Source organism: Prinia subflava, chromosome 7 (genome assembly GCF_021018805.1).
Source record: "Prinia subflava isolate CZ2003 ecotype Zambia chromosome 7, Cam_Psub_1.2, whole genome shotgun sequence".
NCBI classification, from domain to species: Eukaryota; Metazoa; Chordata; class Aves; order Passeriformes; family Cisticolidae; genus Prinia; species Prinia subflava.
Window position 1 is genome coordinate 18,477,980 of NC_086253.1, and position 24,186 is coordinate 18,502,165.

Below are 24,186 nucleotides of genomic sequence, written 5' to 3' on the forward strand. Positions count from 1 at the left end.
ATGGACTTATTCCCACAGTCAACTCAATTCCATGAAATGTTTCAAAAACTGAAAATTAAGCTGGCAGAGAAGCATGTGGCATGTGCAAGATCTTCATATGATGATGTTACTAAAGTGTACAAGGGGGCTTTCCCATGCAGTTTTAATGTCCTAATAACGTCCCAGGAAATTAAGCAAACATACTTCTGTTCCCTGAAAATACTGGGGTATTATGTACAATGACATGTTAACATGTTAACAATAACATGTTAACCCTAATTCAAATTCTGAATTGGCATTTTTAAGATGCTAAATTCTGATTTAAATTCCATTCCTCTAAACAATTGCTAGATCGAAAAATAGACTTTTTGCTTTTTTTGTGTCATATAGGTGTTGCACATTAACACTGCACACTAACTGTGAGTTATGTGATCAATTCTAAATTGTTGGTTTTTATCCACACTAAACAATTACAACTGAGTTTCATGGCCCAGCTTTCAGTCCCCATGAGTTGCTGAGGCTGGTAATGTAATAACCTCTATCACCTTAACAGTCTCATCATTATTTGCTTTACTTTAATATTTACATAGATCAAAATATCCACTTTTTCTCAGGTTCTTTGCTTTGTGAGAACCCCAAATTAACCCAGTACAACTCTGCATAGTCTGATGGAGAGAACAATGAATGTTGCTACAACTAGAAAGGAATTTGACACACTGATTCATGAACATGGAAGTGTTTTTCTCATGAACTCGTTGGCAAGCTCATGTCACATTAATTTATGCCATCATTTATATGATGTATTGGGTAAACCTGGAGCTACTAACACTTCAACTCATTTTATAGGCAAAAATCTGCTTCCCTGGAAAAACATTGTGGAATTGGTTTTGTCTATGATACTTGAGACCAGATCAGATGTAGTGTCTAGTTTAGACTAAATGATGTTATATCTTACAAACATTAAGCTAATTAAACTCCAAATAGTGGAAAAGAAATTCCATGCAATTTTTATTATTTAGTCTTAAGGCCAGATTTCAAGGATGCCTCCATGACCTTTATTTAATTGTTTTCTCTATTCACTAGAGACTTGGTTGAGATAGGAACAGGTTTAGGCATGAAAATTCATCCTAGGTCCTGAAGCTTGTAGACAGGGATTTAAATGTATATCTATCTCTACATCTCTATCTATATAAAATTGCCAATTTATATTGTCTTCAGTGCTGTATCTTGTTTTCCAAATGACTGTAAAGTGAGATTTTTTTAAAAACATGCACTGAAGAAAAATAGTTGTGCCTGAATTGTCTTTGTAGCAATTTAAAAAAGTATGCAATTATTATTTTAAATGCTTGTAAGTGGGGCTAAATCATGTTGGAGTGCAAATGCAAAGCCATAATTAGTCCTCATCTTAGAGATGCCATGTGTTGTAAAGACCTGATGGAGGTTCAAGGAGAGGAAGCAACATAGTGGTGGCAACTGCTCATTTAACATGACTATTTAAAAAATAGGATTTATTAAAGTTTTGCTGAATCAAAAGTCATGAGAAGGCAGCAGATGTTTGTTTGGTCCTGCTTTTCTGTAGCCAGCTAGGAGAATTCTAAATATGTTGTGGTCATGAGGATGAGCATTTTGATAAAACACTGAAGTGTAGAAATGTGATGAGGGAGGAATGAGACTGTCCCCTGGTGCTGGGCTGTCTGTGTTTATGGCAGTCGTGTGCTCATGCAGAATTGCACCCTTGTTTACAGAGCTTCTTCCCTCCTAAAGAGACAGGGCTGGACACACCTGGGGAGCCTGAACCCACCAGAGCGGGGCCACAGACGGGGCACGGTAAAACCTATCAGACCACTGAAACCAGTAGGACAGGAGGTGTGGAGCTAGAACCTGCAGATGCTGTTGGAACAGGATCTTATCACACTGTATGATTGTTGGAGGCTCCCATGAGCACATCTTGGGGCACTTAGATCCCAGCCAGCCACGTATCTTCCCATAGCAGACATCATCTTACTGAAGGCCAGCAGTAACCACTTCCCCTAACCTTGGAATTTCACTGCTTTGTTTGGGAAAATGGATTTGTATTTCACTTGAAAATGCACTGAATGCCTTCCTGTAAACCTGCTACAGAAAGGACTATTTCTGCCTATATTTGGAAATGGCAATGCAGAGTAGAAAGTGGTGTTGCCCTGGAATGGTTGAGATTTCAGTTTAAAAGCAAAACAGTTTTGCCAATGTAGCTGGTGTAAAACAGGGCTGGATTTCTAGATGTTTGCAAACCTAGGGCATGCTGGCTGCCAATGCTTCACAGATAGCATTGCATGTTCTGAGACATGGTTTGTCAAAGGCATAAACTTTTACTGTATATGAGGTCTAACTGGAAACCACTGTCCTTAGCATTGTAGGAGAGAATTATTTATATTACATATTAATTTATAGCGTAATATTATACAAGATAAAGCTGTTCTATGCATATAAAAATTTCAATATATATGCACAGCACATGCTTGTCAGTGCAATGCTATTAATTATAGGTCAACTGTGACTCATCTGACAATCTTATGGTATTCTCAGGTGTAACACTTCATGTGTTCTGACGATGTGAATTTCTGCAGTAATGTCTGTATTTCTTTTGAGAATGCTTCTCAGAGCTTTGTAAGAGAGTCTACAGATTCTGAACTTGTACTGGCCTACTGCAAAAGATAATAATTAATTTTTAGGGAATAATTGAAATAAAGTTTGCAAAAATCTAGGCATACCTATGTTATTATGACTGTACAGCTGCAAAAAAACCCCAAAAAACTCATAAAATCAACAGATAAAATTTTGAAAAATAGATAGACATTTATGATTCCTTTGAATGCAGTGAGTTTTGAAAATAGCCTGCAGCACAATGCGGTTGGTGGCCTAATTTTCAGGACTGTTGAAGTTAAAGCTTCTCTTCTGTTATAGAGCAAGAAACTTCTATATCACTAAGACGTTTGCAGTTTCATGACAAGAATCTTTGTGAGGAGAATATGGTTAACTTACTTTCATCTGATCAATATGAAGCTGACATGAAGTCTTTGCTATAGCAGTTCCCATGGAGGTGATGAGCTGCTAGATGAAGAGTTTATACGGGTGCTCTTTTTGCCCCTACACTTGTGTATTATGTGTATGTGATATAAAAGGGACGTGAATGCTTTCTTTGTTTCTTTCTTTCTACCTTGAGGAACTTGCAGTCTTAATGTTTGGTGCATGCCTGAGAGTCTCTGGCCCTGATGACTCTGTATTCACAAGAATCTGAGTGATGTCTCCCAATAACTGTGTGCAAGTTGAAGGTGTTGCCTGAACAAAACCAGCTGAAGATTTTTTTTCTTGTTGTTCATGAAAGGAATGCCTATCTTTTTGCCTATACTTTTTGTTGAATCTGAGATTATCTCTGAAATGATTTTTATGTATTGTGATTGAATAACCACATTCACAGCTTGGGGAATATGCAGAGGCAAATTCTTGTAAACAGTAGTCAGATAAAGAAAAAAGACATACCCAGATGGGCTGTGATTTCTAACACTACAGTCAAGCACAATGAACATGAAGATCAAAAATAAGTATGGCTTGTAGCTGTTTATGGAAATACAGCTAGGAAGAAGCTGTGAGGAGCAAGGTTTAGAGATAAAAATATGTAGGAATCTAACACAAAAATGTCTTGGGGTCAATAGATATTCCTTGCTTCCAAAAAGGCTTTTCTTTTCTTCTAGTCAAATGTTTTATGGAAAAAACACCAAACCTTGGAGCAGTAGTATGTTGCAATATGTCTTATTGTGAAGAAAATCTAGGAAGGTTTAAGGCAACTTCTTTAGATGAAATTGAGGGAAGATCTTGTGTCTGATCAAGAAATGATCAAAGAGAAATGATTTCTAGAGATGTGAGCTTTCCTTTTCTCTGCTACTAAGCTAAAGAATGCCTGTATTGTCTAGTTTCTGAGAAAAATTAGCGTGGATGTGTTGTTAAAACAGATTTTACTAGTGTTCACTGATCTTATTGATCTTTTTAGATAGCCTCACATGCTGTACTGAGTACTGCTAGAAACAGACTTCAGCAAAAGCTAGAAGAGACCATCTGAAATTATGGAGGGAGAAGTACCTAGTGTCTGTACTTTATGGAAAAAACTTTCCTTTTAATTAAGTCCTCTCCTATGTGATTGCTGGCTATAATAACTGACTATGACACTTAATCAGCTTTCTCATGGGATCTGTGGCATGCAGACAGCTGTTCTATAGATTTGTGGGGGGAAGTTACTTAATATTTTTGAGAATCTCACTTTAGGTCCTTGCTCAGGACAATAGCAATTTAATTCTCTATTTAGGCAGAAGTCTCACAGGTTTCATCAAATTCTTGATTTAGATCAATGGAAGTGTTGGAATTAGTATTTTTCTGAATCCTGACCAGAACAACTTTCATAAAGTCAAAAAACCTGGAGTGAGTGCCTTCTGTGAATATAAAAATGTTAGATTTCAGAAGTTTTCAAACTGGCTGGTGCTGATATTGTGGTGGGTCTGGAAAGCATTTAGGAAATAACTGCCTGTAATGACTAGACTGTCTGCAGCTGTGAGCTAGGATTGGGAAATTATCTTTGTCCTTGAATTGAAAACTTCTCTTGTCATTTATTTATTCTATTTGTTACTCGATGCTCCTACCTTAAAGTGGCTTCCCTCCTGCTGGATGTTTTGAAGGCTGGTATAATGTATAATGTCTTGAGACTTTCAGATCCACAGCAAAAAGGAATTGCAAAGGTTACTAGTTTTCTATTTGCTGGCAATCTGTATTCCTAAGGGTTAATACAAAAATAACTTTAGCTTAGCACAGTTGTCAGCCAATTTAAGGTGAAGATTTCAGAGATTAGTTCTGACAATCCTGTGGAACACACCATATGTCATCTTTTGAAAACTGAAGACAGTATTCCTTCTGGTCTTTGTTGAGAACTTAATGAGGTTAGAGAAATGTCCTCTGTCTTTTACAAGACACAAGGGCAGAAGGCCTTGATTTGAAAAATGCTGATCAACAATGTATCTTTAGTGAGAAAACAAATTGAATTATGCTGCTGGTTTTGTTTCTGTCGTGTCTCTCAATAACAGTTTCATCACAAGATGATTTAATTGTAATTGCTCGTAAATCCCACAGTTTGTGACAAGCCAGAGTGGAATCCTGGAGGGATGACTGACTGTTAGTTTTGAGTTTGCTTGCTCCATGTTAGAATATCTAACCCTGATGGGACAGACTAACAGCTATAACAAAAGTGTAGGAGCTCTCAGCTGCAGAGCTCTTTCTGCTTGGGGGATCACTGGAGGAATGAGCCACAATGTTCCTCTGACTGAAAGAACTGACATGCCAGCATCCCTCAGGCCAATTACAGTGTGATGATCTTTTCATTGTTTCACTGCTTTGGGTATAATGAATGTTGCTGCTATGACAGAAAAGTAGTCTTTATTATGAGAAAAGGGACTGGAAATAAATTGTGCATCCAGCTGCCTTGCTGGCTGTGTATTTTGCTGTTTGCGTCTCTTAAATGACAACTTGAAAGCTACCTGGTCGCTGCACTAGGTGCTCTGATCCTTTTGGACTGAGTATCTCTTGCACTTACCAAATAGCCAAAAATGTTTCTACGTAAAGTTTTAAATATTAGAAAATCAATCTTTAGGGTTTGACTATTTTTCCTATGTGCGTAATATTCTTTCAACTAAATTGGACTAAAATACTTGTATTTTATATGCCTAGCAAGTTACAGTTGGGAAATACTTGTAGATATTTTCCTTACTTTTAAAATAAAAAATCTTCTTTTTAAAGAAAAAATATCCATGATTTCTGCTGTTTGATTTTTTTTTCTTTAAGCCAACTTAAATTTTGAAATATAGGATTTAGAGATGATGCTTGGTTCTTTAAAATTTAAAGCTAAACAAGGAAAATAAAGGAGAGCTCGTCATTTCTTTTTCTTTCCCTATTGAAAGTATTTCAAGCAACAGCAATAAGAAATATGTCATAAATGAAACCAACATGATATTAAACATAAAGTACTTTTCTGAGACTTTTGGATTTGGATCAAGAGATTGGATTTTCTGACTTTGCTATTGATTTTCTAGGTGATGATGTTTAACTTCTCTGTATATTTGAGAAGGAGCTCTTATCTTATAAGATTTCTTATACTTTGCATCCATATTTTTTTATTAACTGACATGTGAAAGGAGGGGAAAAGTAAATAAGGTGCAAAGGGAGAGACTGACTCCTTACTTATCCGAATGCTCTCACACTATGCCTTCTGAGAGAGTAATAACCTGCAGAATACAACACTGATAAATCTAAATGGATTGAGGTCTGTGTATATTTAAGATGAATGATCAAAAGAGCCAAGTGGCACAAAGCAGAAATGGGAAGAGAAACAGCAGTAATAATGAAGGCAATTAGTTTACTTTCTCTGAGAGAGCAAGATGCTTTGCTGCCAGCTCAACATCAAATTGCCTGGCAGCTGGGGACGGTGTGTGAGGGGGCAGGAGCAGAGTGGTGAATTGGCAGTGGTTATCCTTTCTCTCTTTCCCACAGAGGTTCTGGGCCTGGAGACACTCCTTCCTGCAGAAGCAGGGCTGACCTGCCTTCCAGGACAGCGGGGACCTGTGCTGGTGACCTGAAACTTGCTGCAGGTGGCTCTTCCCTGGAGGTTCTCCTTGAATTGCCTGCAGCCCATATCCTGGGCATGCATTAGTACTTTCCTAAAAGCCAGAATATCAGGATGCCTCTAATTCTGATGAGATGACTTCTTGACAAGGTGAATGAGACGGGAGGGTTTGGTAAGCATGGATGGATGTCTTTTAGAATATGAGTTTTGAATGTCTGATTTCTACATTGAAAATGTAGCTCAGGGTGATGGCTCAGTCTGCCTGTGATGTGAAACACAGAGTAAGAAAACAGTGATGTGCCTGCTGAACTGAGAAAGATAGAAGGCTAGAAATGGTGCCCTGGGGCTGTTGGCCTGTAGGAGTGGATTACTAGTAGTTGAATATCAATGGAATTTAAATTCTGTGATGAAACTGTCCTTGGACAACTTTGTAGGAGATGCATTTGAATCTTAAAAGGCAACTAAACTAAGAACAAGTCTTCCTCTCCTATTCCAGAATCCAGCCTGTGATGGAAACTGTTTTCATTGAGCAAAGCTAATACAAGCAGCTTTATTTTTTGTTGATAGTAAACGATGAGGGCAAGATTTGGGTTTTTTAAACAGATATTGTTTACAATATCTTTCCTATGTAATCACTCATAAATTCAGACAGAGTGCAAGGCCTTCCTAGCCTAGTTTTAGGAGTTTCAAGTAAATGAGGTACATTAGACTTACGTCTCCTTAACAGAAATCTTTTCTTATGGGGAATTATTATCCAAATTAAAAGTATTTCTGTGTACATTTTGTACAGAAAAAGCAAGAACAGAGAAACGAGCCTTTGCTTTCACAGCATGCATATGATTTATCAGGCATTGCATTCTTTCCCTGGGGAAAGGTAGGTCAGCTAAAGGGTGCAGTGGAGGATATAAGGTGCTTTTTATGGGTTTGCCTTTTTTTTCCTCCTTTCTGTTACCTGAGATGTTTTGTGCCCATATGTCAACATAACTTTTGCTAAGACTGCTTTAGAATTAGCACTATTAAAATAAACTATTGGATTTAAAATTTCTATGTTGCTAGGATGAGTTCTCTGTTGTGGCAAAAAATTATAAATTATTTTCACAGAAAAGACTAATGCATGAAAATACTTGTTACTGTGAGAGACGACAGTTCTATGGTATTATATTTCGAAGAGCTGCCAAAAAAATACTGTATGAATAACTAGCAATGCTCTGAAATGTCTAGTGCTGTGCCTGCAAATTGCTCCTTGGCATGAAATGTGTTTTGCAGCTGTTATAAAGGTACATCAAAGCCTGGGCTGGGGGAAAATTCAAACTGGCAGGCAAAGAAAAAAGTCCTGGGTGCAAATAGTTGATCTGCCCAGAGTGAGATGAAGCCAAATATTGTTTGTTCTGCATTGTCTGACAGAAGCATTGAGCAAAAAGTACACGCAGGCCAAATTCGCTGCTTGCATAAACAAGCTGAATGTCACTGGAGTCAGCTGTTTGCACCAACAGTGGATTTGCCTTCCAGGTTTTAAATGATTCCTGCATTCTTTAATGTCAGAACATAAAACAATGCTCATTACAGGGTCTAAATGAACTAATTATGCAAGTTTTCTGTTTCTTGCTGCAGAGGTGGGAGGAAGACTCCTTGTACTACTGAGGAACCTTCTGGCCTGGTTTGTATCACTCGGATCTGGCACAGGGAGGTTCTCTGTGAAGCTGTGCAGGGAGAGATGGATATAAAGGCCCAGGGTCCTTGCCCAAATGCAAAGAGATTCTCCTGGTGAGGCCCATGGGGAGGTCAAACTGGAGAACACAAATGAGCTGCGAGGCTGCAGCAGGGGAGGTGAGGAAATGTTTTTATTCCCTCTCTTTTGACTGGGTCAGACTTGGGGCCCTTGGGGGTTGCTTTTCCCAAATCATGCACGTGCCACAGCCCTTAGCTCTGCACTGTCTGCTCAGATCAGTCCTAGGGATATTTTGAATGGACTACTCTAAGGCCTGCCCTAATTTTGCTTTTCTTTAGTTGGGTTGGTGGATGGGTAGTGTTGGGAGCCTACATGGGGTCTCAGTGAGGAGCCAGTCAGAATTTTTGTTGCTGCTACCCATGTCAGCCTTCCCTCCCTCCCATGCTCTTGCCCTGCTTTCCTGCAAGCAGTGGAGGTAAAAACCCAGAGAAATCACTTCTAAGTAGCTAATACTCTGCAGGATGCATCCTGACACAAGGGACTCGATCCTTACCACGTATAGAAATGTGATGGTAATTGAAATCTGGTTTATTTTTCAAATCCCTAAGTATTAATACTAACACATTAACTTAATTTACAAGCAAAGAGAATAGTTTTGCCTGATAACAATGGTGTAATATACCATCCACATCTATTATGTGCTCCTCTGGGAGCTTCTCTCTATTTACCTCTTTCTGTAATGATCTTCTTTCACTGTTGTTGGGTTTTGTGTAATTACCTTGTCTTACAACAAGGACAGAAATTAGTTTGGTTTCTTTTTAATTTTATTTTAATGGTTCTGCTTTAAGTGACTTGATGTTTTTGAAGGACTGATTGTTTGAAATAAAACAATATCACAGCCCTTTCCTTTCCCAAAACAATGGAAGTCTTTAGTGGGGACAAATTGTATTGAGAACTTGTTTGTTTATTTTCCATCTGGCCATTTGCAGAAAAATATAATTCTTGTTACTTTTTAAACATGGTGAGTTTTCTACAGAATTTAAAAAATATATACATTTCTGTGTTTTTCATAGGTACAGTGAAACATTTTGCTTCAGAAAAATAACTCATAGTTCAAATGTTTCTGGATGATTCCACTTAATCTTGTTCTTATCAGCTTGCTCATGGGAACTAGACATAACTCATGAGCTGAATTGCCTTGATTTGCTCTCTCTTCCATGTCATCATGGCCTGCAGGAGAAACAACCAATAAGAACAAATACTGTAAATTCCTATGATACTGGAACAACCTCTTTTTTCTCATTAGTTTTACTTTGTTTCTTAATCTTTTATTATTTCTTTTATCAAATATTAGTGTACTCTGTGCTGTATAAAACATATGACAAAGATTATGCTATGTGGCTCCTGTAAAATACCTGACTGAAAATGCAGGATGAATGAAGCTTAGTGAAAGATCCTGCACTTTGTCTCCTACATTCACATGTTTCAGCAAGGTGAGTTTTTAAGATGTATTTGAATGAGAAATAATCCTTCAATAACTGTGGAGTGCTAATGAGGGGAACAGCAATTTTTGCTTTGCCTGGCAAAAAAAATGTAAACTCCTGAGTGAAAACTTGGCATTGGGGCAGAAATTGTCATTTTATTTGAAACCGATTCCGTATATAGTTAATATGTTTGTTCTAAGGATTTAGCATCAGTAAAAGGCATAAATTATTTGGCAGATGAGGGGTGTTTGCAACATTAAATAGTGAAGATTAATGTGCCAAAGCTGATTCCCATGTCAATGCTGCCCTAGAAAATCCAAAAGTTACTTGTGGAACCTGGAATAGGACTTTGAGAAACAGGCCGTAATCCTTTGATTCGGGATGAATCTCCATCCAGAACCAGAGCAGAACATGCTCATGCCATTAGTATGAACTACTGATGCTTTCCTGAAGGAAGCTGTAGCTTTTTGTTTAGGAATGGCACAGAGACAAATATTTCAGCAATGCCTGAGTAAACAAGAGACTTAATAGATGGGAAAAAAGCTGGTTACATGAACTTCGTATTTTGACATAGTAGCTTCCTTTACTGTCATAAAATTTCTGTTTATGAGCATATTTTAGGCATCAAATTTTTGTATATAAATGAAGATAAAATTAGTTCTATACATCACATGCAGGTATTATGAGGAAAACAGCTTGAAAGCCTGAAGTGATTCATTTATTAGTAAGTGTTGTGTGTTAGAAATGACTCGTGAACACAGCCACTAGAAAAAAACTAAAGCCCTCCTTTTACTTGTCTATTACTGCACAACTTTGCTTTTGCACATAAATCACATGGAGGTAGACCTACTACTAGTTTTTAAATGGCAAGTTTTTTTCCATGTGTGTAGATTTCCAAGCTTACTAATAACTTCTTGAGCTTGAACTGGTTTGGCTCAGACCCTTAATGGTGATCTACTCTAATGCAAGTAGATATAAAACCACGTGGAATGATGATACTTGAAAAACCATGTTGTCTGTCAGTAGATCACTTCTTGAGCTATATGTCTTGATTTTCAGACCAGTACAGTCAATATATTTTTTTTTTTTTCTACAGGCTACCATTAAACCCGGTATATTTCCCAACTGTTTTTTACTGCAAAATGATATAAGAAAGAGCTTTAAATTTCTATTTTTGAAGATAAAGGCAGAACTGCTGGGAAGAGGAGAGGAGGCAACTACAGAATTTCACATAGAAATCAATTTGATAAATAATGGAAAATTCTGGGACTTTGAGCACTATATTTTCTGGACTGAATCTTTCTGGAGGTTGTTCATTTTACTAGGTTTTATTTTAAAAGTAATGCCATAAATTTTGGGAGAAACTGGAGGCATAACTTCAAGATTGATGGCATTTTGTAGGGAAGGTGCATTTTTTTAATATGTATAGTTGGATTTTTCTAAAGCAATTCAATATAAATACCTTGTAGAGCTAGGTCTTAAAGTTTCATTTCCATCTGCAGTGTCTGCTTCAGTAGATCTTTGGATAAATGTCTAAAGAGCTTGGAAGGCAGAGTAAGTATTTGATTCACCAAAATCTTCAGCCTTCTCCCAGAAAAAGATCAAGAGCAAATACTATTTTTACTGCTGCTTTCACATGTATGAACATTACTGGAAAGACATCTATAATAATGCTCAAGGAGAATGGGTGTCGCATCTATTATGCAAGTATTATAATGTTTCTAAACCAGATAAAAATAATGTTCTCAATAGACACTACAAAATGAACTCCAGTCTAATTGCTCTCAACACTATATTAAATCACTCCCATTTGCACCTCGCTAATGATTTCAGATGTTCAAACAAGCCATTTTTAAACTGATCAAAGTCTACTGCGGCTCTAACACTAATTCATTTCACCATCTAATCAGGTCTCCGACAAATTCCTGAGTACTCATTCCTTTGGAAGTAATTTGCAAGTGGTAATACTCAGGGTATTATGAATTGGTGCAACATCCAGCTGCTTGGTAAGAGATACAGCAGAAAGCCTGTGTTTAGAAGAGCAGAAAGGATAAGCTCCCTTGGCCAAACTCACTGTTCGTGCTATGACAAAAGAGCAGGCTTTGCATGTGTATTTGGATGTGGCTTTGCACCTCATCCTCAATGTTTTTTGTAGCTATAGAGCTGTTACAGCATCTCAGGATATGAATGCCTCTGGCATTCTTATTTTTTAGCGAGTGCTCCCACTGAGGCTTCTTCAGAGGAGGGTCGAGAGGAGGGTCGAGAGGAGGCAAGCATTTCTCTGGCACTGTGCTGTACATATGTGTGACAGGTGTATGAAGATGTATGAAAGTCTAGCTTTACTGGACAGGAAGCAGTTTCTCTGCATATTCCAGGCCTTCTAGAATATGTTTGCATATTCTAGGCCTTCTATTGCTAACTAAAATTCTTTTGGGCTTCCACCATTCCTTGTGCCAGAACCATACAACTCCCATGTATTTTTCCAGATCCTGCATTTGCAAAGAATTCTCAAGAAGTTCATTCTCACCCTGCCTGAAAGTTCTGCTCAGACTATTTTACAAATCAGTGTCTTGGACAATAGCTTTGGATTTTGCAATGTGTTCCTAAAGGAATGTTTATTTGTTCCCTCATCTAAATGGACTGGCCAGTGGTTGACACAGATCTTTTTTAATGGAAACAGGGCATTAATTTGTATACAGCAAAAACTTGTTAACTGGACCATAGAGTTAACTATAATTGCAAAGCAGTGTAACCTTCAGGCTGTACTATGTCATATCATCACCTCTTCTTGATCTTTCACTTTGAATTTCCCTCCACAGAAGGCTGCATATTGAGGAATTTGCAGTATTAAGTTGGACCATGTTGAGTGATTTTCCAAGAATTTTATACTGCTCTTTTCCCTAGGAATATTCAAGTACCTTTTATTTAAAGGTAGAAATAATTGCTTTTCATATCTATTTTGGTGGTTTTGCTGGCAGTGCAATTTCCAGCATGTTAATGGGTCCGAAATAAAGATCTGCTTATTGTACTTAGATGTCCTTTGTAAGTTTTTAGTAGAGACTTCACTGATGCCAGAGCTGAGCTGACATCTGCAAAGTGGTGTTTGCTAGCCTGCCACTTCAGCTCAGGAAGTACTAATCAATTGGACTAGAGCCACTTAGCATGCTTACATGCAAAAATTCTGGCTGTTCTTCATCACTTGTTAATTAAACAGAGAAAATTCTATCCATAGTTAGGGTCAGACATTCTGCTAGCTAACGACTTGTATGCATTGACTGAAACACTGCAGAATTTTTCCCTCAGTGATCTTTTAAAAATACTTAAAATTGAGAGGAGATTGCTAACTAGATAATAATAGTCTTTGCACATCAAATTAAGTCCAAATATGCCTCATTGTTGGCTTTGATTTAGGAATGATTTAAAGTTCAAACTTCATGAAATAACACACCTCAAATTTGAATAATTCAGAGAACTTTGCAGATACAAATGGCTTGGATAGAAAAAACTTTGGCTGGGGAGGAATTAAAATAGGAAATGCATTTAAAAAGGAAACAAAAAAAAATCACAGCAAATGGACTCTAATTTTCTTGCAACAGTTGACAATGTACAGAAAATGTCTTATGAAGAGTATGGAAAACCACATGGAAAACCAGTGAAACTGTGAGGATTTTTCATATTTATAAGTAAAACTACTGCCCACCTTCATCCTGGCTCCCACCTACACATGCATTTTGAGAGAGTCCCCTCACGCAGGGAGTAGGCAGCAACCAGAGCAGACAGAGACTTTCACACAGATCTTGTGGAAGTTACCCAGTAGAATTAGAGAGGGCACCACTCCTCATCTACTTTGCCTCTTGGTCTTGGATCTAATGGGCACATTCCTGGTATTGGTAAGAATTTGCTAAACTTATTGCTCTAAATCCAGATACTGGATTAGAGTGCAGTCTGCTCCAAGAGCCTGAGCCAGAGGAGCAAAATTTTGTTGGGATTGTGGATGGATCTTGATCATCAGCTATAGGAGCAAACCTATGAGTTTGACCTGCTTCAAAAGAGGTTTTAAGGCTTTCTGCAGATTGAAAAATGTGGAGCTGTCTGTATCTAAATTTTTCATCTGGAGGAAAAGGTTTATTCTCTCCTTCAAGAGAAAAAATTCTGCAGCTTTAAATTTGGTCTTTTACCCTGCCTGACAGTAGAGGGTGTCTAGAAAGCTGCTAACATCTGAAAGTTGCATTCGCCTGACACCTTTACTCCAGTGTACTCAATTGGGAACACCAAATAGCAGACCAGCCTAGATGTGCATGTTTTCCCTTGCACTGAAGCACTGTGAATAATTATCTTGAAGAGATAGTGTAATTTCATTAAAGAATTATTACTGCTCAAAACAGCTTAAAGATATTTTGAGGATCTTTCAACCTAGTACTTTGACATCAAGTTCCATCTTAGCCTTTGTACAAACACCTTCTGCCAAAATTATGCTAAAGGGAAGCTGATATTTGACAATAAATGTTATAAAATAATACCTGTATTGTGAAATGGAGAAAAAAAATTAGTACCAGGTTTCCAGTTTTACCCACAGCATTTTGGCAGATTTCACAGTCATTTTCCATAGCTGAAGTATTTTCTCAAAGAATAGAGATAAAAGATACCTGAGAAAGAGTTGATATATAGTGCAGGTTTAAATAACATTTAATTTTCAAATCTAGAAATGAAAGAACTAGAGATTTGTTGTATATGGGCTGGTGACATAACTGAAAATACAACTACAAATTCACACGTATTTAAAATACTTTATTTCATGTTATAAGCATAGTGAAATACTGAAACATTTGATGAACAGCAGTAGGCTGTGTTTTGGGTTTTTTTAATGATTAATGCAGTGCCACATTGATAAGTGATTTGATTGCTATCTCTTCTATAGTCTGACTTTTCTAGCCATAAAATCTCAAATACTGTGAACTATATGTACACTTAAAATGAAATAAATTTGATTCTTGGCAACAGAGGGGCTGCATGGATGCAGAATAGTGTACTAGCTGTAGTTCCAGTCACAAAATGGTTTTATGGACAAGCAACTCTAAGCCTATTATGAGAAGAGCTACAGCAAGTTGTTATGGTAACTGGAGCTGTACAGTAACGGGGTAAGATTAAATACTTGATTTTTTTCCCCGTGTGGACTTCTGTGAAGTATTGTTTTCCACGTACAAGAAAGGAAAAGCATTTCAGAACAAAATTAATGAAAAATAGCCCAGGTGAATGTTTGGATAAATTGGCTCTGGTACTTTCATGAAATGCCTTTGCTCTCCCAAATGACAGGTCTTGTCTCCTTTCGGGCAGAGATGAATATATTTACTGCACTGAAAGTCAATGTTTGCTTTGATTGGATGTTTTTTAGTACATTGCTGCTTTTTGCTGTTCCAGTTTTATTATTGTTGGTATGGTGATAGTATTTCCATAGTTTTGCTTAGAGGGTGTTTGCATCATGAAATTTTGTCTCTGGGAAATCATGTTTATGTTGCCATACTGCTGCAACAGGGGCCTAGAGGCTGGAAGGACTCAGAAAAGTGGTGCGCAAGACGGATGGGATTGTGGCTGTCCTTCTTCCAAAGCCTGTGGCAGCCATGTGGCACTTTGGTTATTCTGAATTCCCTTTGATAAGGATATTTTTCTTTCATGGTTTAAAAGTTGCTTGAACCATCTTTAACAGGGGTGTAAATGTATGTTTCTACAGTAATTTTCAGTACAAGTAATTTATTTGACTCCTGCTTTTTTGTGTGTGTAAGACTGCTTGTTGCTCTCATGCCTGTTGGATCTCTTTCATATGTATTTCTGTACTATTTTCGAGGGAGATGCATTTTTTAAGCATTATATCACAGTGTTTGGTAAGTTCGTAGTATGTTCTTTGTCTTATGAGAAGTCTGGTTGCTTTTGTTTCATGAAGTATCTTTTAAAATTCCTTTTGCAGATAAAATATGTTGACAAACCCTATAGCATTTTTATAAGAATTCTGATTTTGGCTATCTGAGCCTCTTTTGAATTTAAAATGTTTTTTAATGTATTGAAATTAGAATTTAGGTTCCTAAACAGGCTCCACAGATGGCTTTGAAACCACTGGTAACCAATCCGGGAGGATTGTAGCTGGTCAATTTTGTCGTGTGTTTTTTTCCAAAGTACTTTACTTTTAAGATTTGCAGTCTGCTTGAATTATAGCAGTGGTCAGAAATAAGAGCTAAACTTTACTGACCATCACAGTAATCCTCTGGTTCTCTAGTTGCTCCCCTCTCTGCAGTTAAAGCCTAGTGTTATACAAAACACTACAAATCAAAGATTGAGTCAATGTCTTTCAGAACAAAGGGGATCTCGTTATGCTGATATTTCTTAGAATGAATTCCCCTCTTCAGATTCATAAATTTAAGTATAAGCCACTTAAAAATTTAGGATTGAACATTAGGAAACACAAAGCAGGCAGTGTATATAAAATATGCCAAGAAATAAAAAAGAATAGCAGTGTAGATTGCAGGAGACCATTCTGATAGAGAATGATAAAATATGCACAGTTCAGATGACAATAACACAAATAAAATACAACATTTTACAGAAGTGAACCACAGCTCCTGACACAGCTCTGGCAGTATCACGCGACTGGTGATTATTCAAATGTCTCCATGATTAATTCAGTTTGTATTGATGCAAATAATCCTAGAGGAGACCTGTGAGAGCTAATGCATTTTGCTTCTGTGGCTTTCCATTGATAGCACAAAACAGCAAAGAGGAAAGTAATTTTCATGATATTAATAATGCGATTGCAGAATCAGGTCATTTAAAAGAATGGTGCTGACTCAGCTGTAATAGTGCAGGGCTGAACATGGAGATTAATTCTTAAGCATGCTACATAAAAATCCACTGCTGGATATCTCATTGCACTAAAGCGTATTTTCTCCTTTGTAGGAAATATTTAAAATGACAGCAGTTGATTTGATGCCTTCTTCCCTGCTGTTAGGAATTCTTTTATAACATCAGAGCTCTTTCTGTTGAAGTATTTACCTTTACACGGTGAGAAGGGGCTTGTCTTTCTCCCTCCTCCTTTCCAGGAATGGAAATTGGTTCCTCCTTTTATAATTCCTTGAAGGTCAGTGAAAGTCTGAGGGGATGATAACTGCTGTGCATGAATAGCTGTCTCAGCCAATGAATCTTATTAAAATCAGTAATGAATGGGAGCAAACATTTCCTTTTTTTGAAAGGACATCTTCATAGATGTCACTGGAGGCAGGCTCCTGGCTGACTCTTGCTACCTTAGGTAGTTGTAGTGGCAGACATCTGTGCTTTTATTTTGCCTTTTTTTTTTTTTAATATAACCAGGCCAATAAGCTTAGCAATTATGGTAAAGAGGTGATTCTTGCACAAGTTTCTTAGAGAGAGAAAGACAAGAAAAAACATCTAGCCATTAGTTTTCTTTTAAATGCAAGTTTAAAATGCACCATGTAAAAATTTTGTTCTCTATGCTTAAAATGAAAGATGGAAAAAGTTTAAGTAAAAAATGCTTAAAACAAGACTCTATTTGTGGTTTTTTTCCCTTTGTTTTGTTTGTTCATTTGGATTTTTATGTGCAGTTCTTGTGGGTAGGCTAAAAGGATTAGAGAAACAGTTTCTATACATTTGCAATGTACTGTTTCTGCATTAGTGATATTTTTGCTTGCTTTTATAGGGAGCAAGAAAAGCCTGTTTTTCTCTTATGGAACTATAAAATTAAAAATAAGCTGAGAGTTAAACATATATTTGTCTTTCTAATATTTCTAACATTGCATTTCTCTGATCTAAACTGATTTATGTTTAAATAATATATTATTTTCAAAGTAAATAAGAAAATAATATAATACAATCTAGAAAAAAAATCCTTTATTAAATGGGGTCAGTTCAAGATACTTGTAGTTTTAGCTTCCCAGTGACGAGGAAAAGAATGAGAAGGGAGCATTAGGAAAGAATATTAGGAACACCATCTAGTAATTAGAGACGTGAATATTTCTGAGATTCTGTAACAACACTGGAAGCAAGAGACTTATTTGCCTCCTTAGCATCTTGCGTGGTAAATAACTGGACTACTTTGGCCTCCCTGCTCTTGAAAGTAAAGCTCGTATTTTCTTGCAGAGAGTTGTTTCCATATTTTGTGGTTTAAAATACGTCAGATATGTACCATTGCCTTTGGCTGTGTATTGAGTCATATCACATAGCTACAAACCCACTGTCTTCTCTGAGAAAGTTGCAGCTTGCTGTCTGGGGATACAGGCTTGGGCTGGGGGAAGGACTGATTTTTACTGAGAGTGCAGCATGGTAGTCCAGCTGTCACGAGGCCTTCTGCCTCAAGTATCATCTTAAGTTTCCTTCCCAAATGCCAAGATACTTTTTGGGTAGGATTGGGATGGGGGATTGTGATAAAGCCTTTGATGCTGATTCAAATCATCTGACTCTTTTGTTACTCCTGCCAGGTTGGATTTGAACATTGGTGCAGTGCCAAGCAGGGTCCCAGCTGCCCTGCTGATGCTCAGCCCATAACAACCCCAAATGCTCTCCATTCAGCTTCCCTGGCCTCGCTTGTCCCTTGGCATTCCCCTTCTGGCTGTGCTGGAGGGGGTTAATACTGCTCTGTGCCTTGCTGGCCAGCTCCTGCAGCCCAAAAACAGTGAAATGCAAGCCCTTGTAAAAAGGCTTCTGCTCTCTGTTGCTGATGTCCAGACCATAATCATGGCCCTGCTGCCCTGAGGGCTGTCACAGGTCCCTGTGCAGCCAAGGGGAAAGGGAAGGCAAGAGCCTTGAGCAACTGCACTCCCTTGTCTTGTTTATCAAATGAGATATACTCATGAATTGATCATAAATTTATGAAAAACAGAGTTGAATGTCAAAATACTACTGTGTCAGTCTGTACTAGGCTTCAGCTGAGCTAAATTTGGGTTCTGTACTATTGAATGCTGAGATGTGTGAAATTTGGCTGAGTACAGGACAGTTGTTATCATATTTGTCTGTGCTGAAGGACTGAAAATTGGTATATTGCCTCCAAGTTTGCACAGGTGGGAGAATGATGTGGAAGAGTGAGTCATATCAATTCGAAATAGGAATGAAGGCTAAAAAGGATTGGTTTAGTGTTTGTTTTTTGCTCTTGGTGTGACTCCATTTTTAACCACTTTATTATCCTCTGTAGTTATTTTTTGCAAAGACATTTGCCAAGGATTAGTTTTTGTTTGGTTGTGAATACTATATGGTGGCTGGAAGCCTTTTTATGAGGCTTTCAAAGGCTGAGAAACTGGTTGTCAATGTGTGAAAAGTTCTTTGCTGGTACTCTAAACTGCCTTTCAGTAGGATGTTGTATATTTAATGATTGCTAGCCCAATGGGGCATGCAGAGTATCCTGCTGTGGTCTTCTGTAAAAATTTACTGAAGAAAGACGTTGGAAAATGTTGCTGGTATGCAGTGATGCATGGAAAACATTCACATTTGTGTAAAAGTAATGGAATCCTCTGAAACAGTTGCTAGATTAAAACTAAGCCAAACCCTTGGTGATTCTAGCTGAGTTATCTGCACACAGATATTGGCAGGTAGGGTAGGTATTAGGTTTTTATCACTGCCTTTAAGCAGCCTTTTTACATTGGTGTTTTCAGAGCCAGGATTAACATGTTTTTCTTTTGGGAGAGAAAAGTAAAATATTGTTTTCTCACTTGTTTGGATGCATGTGCAAAATTACAGAACAGCAACTAGAAATTGGACCATACAACCTATGAATAGAATTCTATCTTTCAAAGCTTAACATGAAATTTTGAGATGTGGTGTCTATCATAAATCTTGTTGCAGATTCTCTCGGTTTCTAGCAGTATGTTAATTTGTCAGAGTCTGTTTTGTGGGGTTTTTAATTTTTTTTTTAAATTTTATTTTTGTTTTGTTTGTTGCCATTTTGGAATAGTGTGGCTCTCAGAAGGCAGATGTCAAAACAAGCAGTGAACTGGATGCATTGGATCAAAAAGGTCTGACTGAGAAAAATATGATGTAGCTCAGGCTAGAGTGGAGCTGACACAGTCCTGAACTAAAGCTACTTAAGTGGTTTCTGAAGTCAAAATGTTCAGGGATAAAAAGGCAATTTTTAGACCAGTGGCTGGAAAGAAAGTGACTCACATAAGAGCTGTAAGAAGTAGATCCTGTGTTGGCCTAAGCATTAGGTGGTATTTGAGGGGTACTTTGCAGGCCAGATTCTGCTGCTCTTGCTCTGTGCTAAACACTAGATTGTATATTGAAAATACATTCCACATTCTAGTCTTTCAGTTTGTTAATGAAACTGTGGCTGTGGTTATTCTGCTTATGTGTTCACTTTAGATTTTAGTTGTAAATCCTGAAAATGTAAATATTTGGTCCAAGATGAACAACAGTATCAAGAGAAGCATGCTTCTGCTAACTGATCTTTCATATGGCTCCAGTCTCTCAAGAGGATCAATCCTCTTCCAGACCTACTGAAAGTTTACCTGGAGTCATTACGGAGATCCATTGGGATGGTGTAGCTGCCTGTGACATTATACAACCTGACAATACCTAGAAAGAGCTGAGCTAAGACATGAGCAATATAATGCATGGTATAGTGCATTGTTCAGTTGTATGAGGTGATATGACTCCAACCAAAATGATTCAGGGATGGGGGCCAAACCACAACCATATGGAATATTTACAAGACACATGCAAGGGTTTTAGTTTAGACCTGAAGGGTACCTTGAAGTAATTTCAGCCACAGGACAGTATTCTCTGTGGGGAGGATGAATTCTCTGTGTGCATACTTGCATAATATCATCTGAAAGACCCTCTATCATTCTCTGTACTGTCCTGCCCAGCAGACGATGCAGCTTTGGAGTCTACAGCATTGCAGTATGTTTAAACATAAATCCCAGTGACTTGGGAAGTTTTATTTAGAACACAGCCATGTTTCAGCTAAATAAATACATAAAATATTTATTGATAGTCTGTCAGTGGGCCACTCTTGGGGTTGATTTTCCCCGAGATATGTGAATTTTGAGTTTTTCTTCCTGAAAGCCCTGTGCCCAAACCTGAAAAGAAGGATGGACTCTGCAAGCTCAGGTTTCCATGTTTGTTTATTCTTCCTTATCTCTCTTTCTCGGCTCTGCTAAGCGTCCTGCTGCAGAGCAGAGCACGAGCAGACTCCTGCCAGGTCGGGAGGTCCCAGACATTTTTCTACCAGTTCTCTCACCCAACCACTTCTACAATGTATTTTTATTTACAATTCTATACCAATTAATTCATACCTATTCTAAACACATCAGTGCTACCCAAACCAATCTTGTGTGCCCTGTCACAGCAGAAGATGGAGTCTAAAGAAGAAGAGGAAGAAGAACAGGACAATGCCGTGTTTCCTCCATCTTGGCTTCCCAACCTCCATTCTAAAAGTCCCAAATTCTACATTTTCACCCTGTGACAAACTTCATTATTATTTATTTCACACTCTGGTGGCTTGTAATTCTTCACGTAATGTTGGTAATTTTTTCCATGGGCTGAGATCAAAGACAGTGTCGTTTTGGGCTCTGTGCCAGGGTCCCAGACCCCCCTGCCAGGGTCCCAGACCCTGGCAGGACAGCCAGAGGAATGCCCTGGACTCCAACAGGCCACCAAGATGGACTGCAGGATATGTGCTCTTTGAGGGAGCTGGGTCTGTATGCACTCATGTAGAGACTGAGGAGTGATCTAGTAGATATTTATAACTGCTTCAATATGGGGAGTTATGAAAATAAGAGAACCAAAATTCCTCAGAAGTTACAGATGATGTACAGGAGGCGATGACCATGATTTCTGCACAGGGAGGGTCAAGTTAGCCAACTCTTGTTCCCAGCAGGGCAGTGCAGCACCCAGCCAGGTGGATATCTTTGGGGCCTTTTCTATTCATGACCCAATTCAGTTCTGCTGATAATCCTGCTTGGAGGGTGAGACTGGACTGGAGGTCTCTTGCAAGCAACCCTTCATTGATACTGCTCTCCTTGACCAAATTTGAACCCCTAAGAGCTTGAAGGTGTTTAAAGGTTGGGTCCATTCAGCACTCCACAAGGGCAAGTTTCAGAAGAAAGCCTTCAGACACATTTGGCTCTTCAGGCAAGTCAGGTCTATTTCAGCAGAGATTTTTAAATAATCTTCTATAGAAACCACAGAGGGAGTTGCTGCTGCAAATGGAAAGTATACTTTTTTGACCTTGACTTCTCTAAAGTAGGCACACAGCAGCATGTATATATTTATGCAGGGAAAAACAATCCTACCAGATCGTACTTTGCATATGTAATTTGGTTACAGGGAAGAGAATGAGAGAACAAGCTGCTTGTGGCAAATATAAATAAATTAATTCATTATTGCATAGCAGTTCTTGCTGTGACATTATAGGGTGTTTTCAAATCTTGTAGTACAAAGTCTTATTGTCTTGGTTTGACCAGATGGACTAATGATCTTTTGGGTCCTGTTATCTGTAGTCTAATGACACTTTAAAACATTTGGATTCTGCACAACACCAATTTTAAATACACCATTAAAAGACACATATAAAAGTGCTGGTTTTTTTTTTTTTTGGCATTTTTTGGGTGTGATTAGTGCTGTATGAATGGAAAACAGTGATTCTTGATAAGTCTTTGTGAAGGTGGTATTGATGTAGAAAGTAAGCAGAGAGAAAAAAAACTTGCCCTGGACTACACAGTAAGTCAGGTGCTTCTTTCTCTTCATTAATTCTGATGATAAAATGGATGTGAAATAATGCTTACACTAATCTGGAACAGCTGTTGAAGATCTTTTAACAGAACCCAAGTAGGAATAATGTCAAACCAAAATAGCTCTATAAGTAATTAGGCACAAATTATTAAAACCACAAAAGGCAGAGGCATACTATGAACTCTGATTTAATCCCAAAGAGAAGAGAAAAATAAGAGAAGTTAAAATATTCTTGATGTATATGTACAGTGACTTCTGCCTGGGAATTTAGATTCCTGTCATCAATGTAAATGCTAAATATTTAAACAGGCAAGATCGAAGTGATTTCTGTGAGGCAAGATGGGGAAAGCAAATTCTGCTGTTCTAATTGTACGGACATCTTGTCACTGAGATTTTCCAGCTGGATGTATTTATTGATCCTCAATTGGTTTTGGGTTTATTTGTGATAGTGGTGACCAAATGACTCTCTTAATATTTTTAATATAATTATAAATCCAGGTGAAAAGGTTGTAACAGTTTACAAAATTTCCAGCACACAGCTGGATAGACACTTCATATAATGGGTGAGAAACTGCCTCGCAGGTCAGGGACAGAGGGTCACAGTGAATGGGGTGACATCAGGCTCATGACCTGTCACTAGTGGGGTTCCACAGGGCTCCATCCTCAGCCCTGTGCTCTTCAACATCTTCATAAATGACTTGGACATGGGACTGAACAAGTCTGCAGATGATGCAAAGCTGGGAGGAGCTGCTGACTCCCTCAAAGGCAGGGAGGCCCTGCAGAGAGACCTCGACAATCAGAGGGCTGAGCAATCACCAACCACATGAAATTCATCAAGTGAAAGTGCTGGATTCTGTACCTGGGATGGGATAACCCTGGATGTGTGTACAGACTGGGAATGAGATGCTGGAAAGCAGAACAGCAGGAAGGGATGTGAGGGTCCTGGTCAGTGAAAAGTTGGATATGAGCCAGCAGTGCCCTGGCAGCCAGGAGAGCCAGCCCTGTCCTGGGGTGCATCAGGCACAGCATCACCAGCCAGGCCAGGGAGGGGATTGTCCTGCTCTGCTCTGAGCTGGGACAGCCTCACCTTGAGCTCTGCGGGCAGTTTTGGGCACTGCAATGTAAGAAAGGTAGGAAGGTATTAGAGAGTGTTAGAAATGTTTGGACAATGCTCTTGGGCATTTTGTGCGACTCTTGGGGATGATGCTGTGAAGAACTATGCATTGGACTTAAGGATCCTTGTGGGTCTCTTGTAACTCAACTTATTCTGAGATTCTGTATTTTCCTGCAGTACAATTTATTGGCAGGAAAGCTCTGCAGAAGAAATTAGCTTATCACAACATATCACAAAAGACAGGTAGATCCCTATACATCAAGAGTAATATTTAAGCATTTGAGAAACAAGCTCTTTCATACCACTGCAGTGTTAAGATTATTAGTGAAGGAAAAGCAGATCTAATTTTGAGTGTACATGGTTTCTTAAGGGAGAAAGAAGTCTGTGGTTCAAGCAAATGTCAGGTAGTTAAAAGCTTAGGTAATTTCATGTTTTTTGTGTAATTCTTGACAGGATTCTAAGTAAGTCAGCTCTATATCTTTGTGATTAAAAAAAAAGGAACAATCCCTCTTTTCTTTCTCTTCACCGTGCCACAGAGCACTGGTGATTTGTTCACTCCTGAGGAAAACATGAA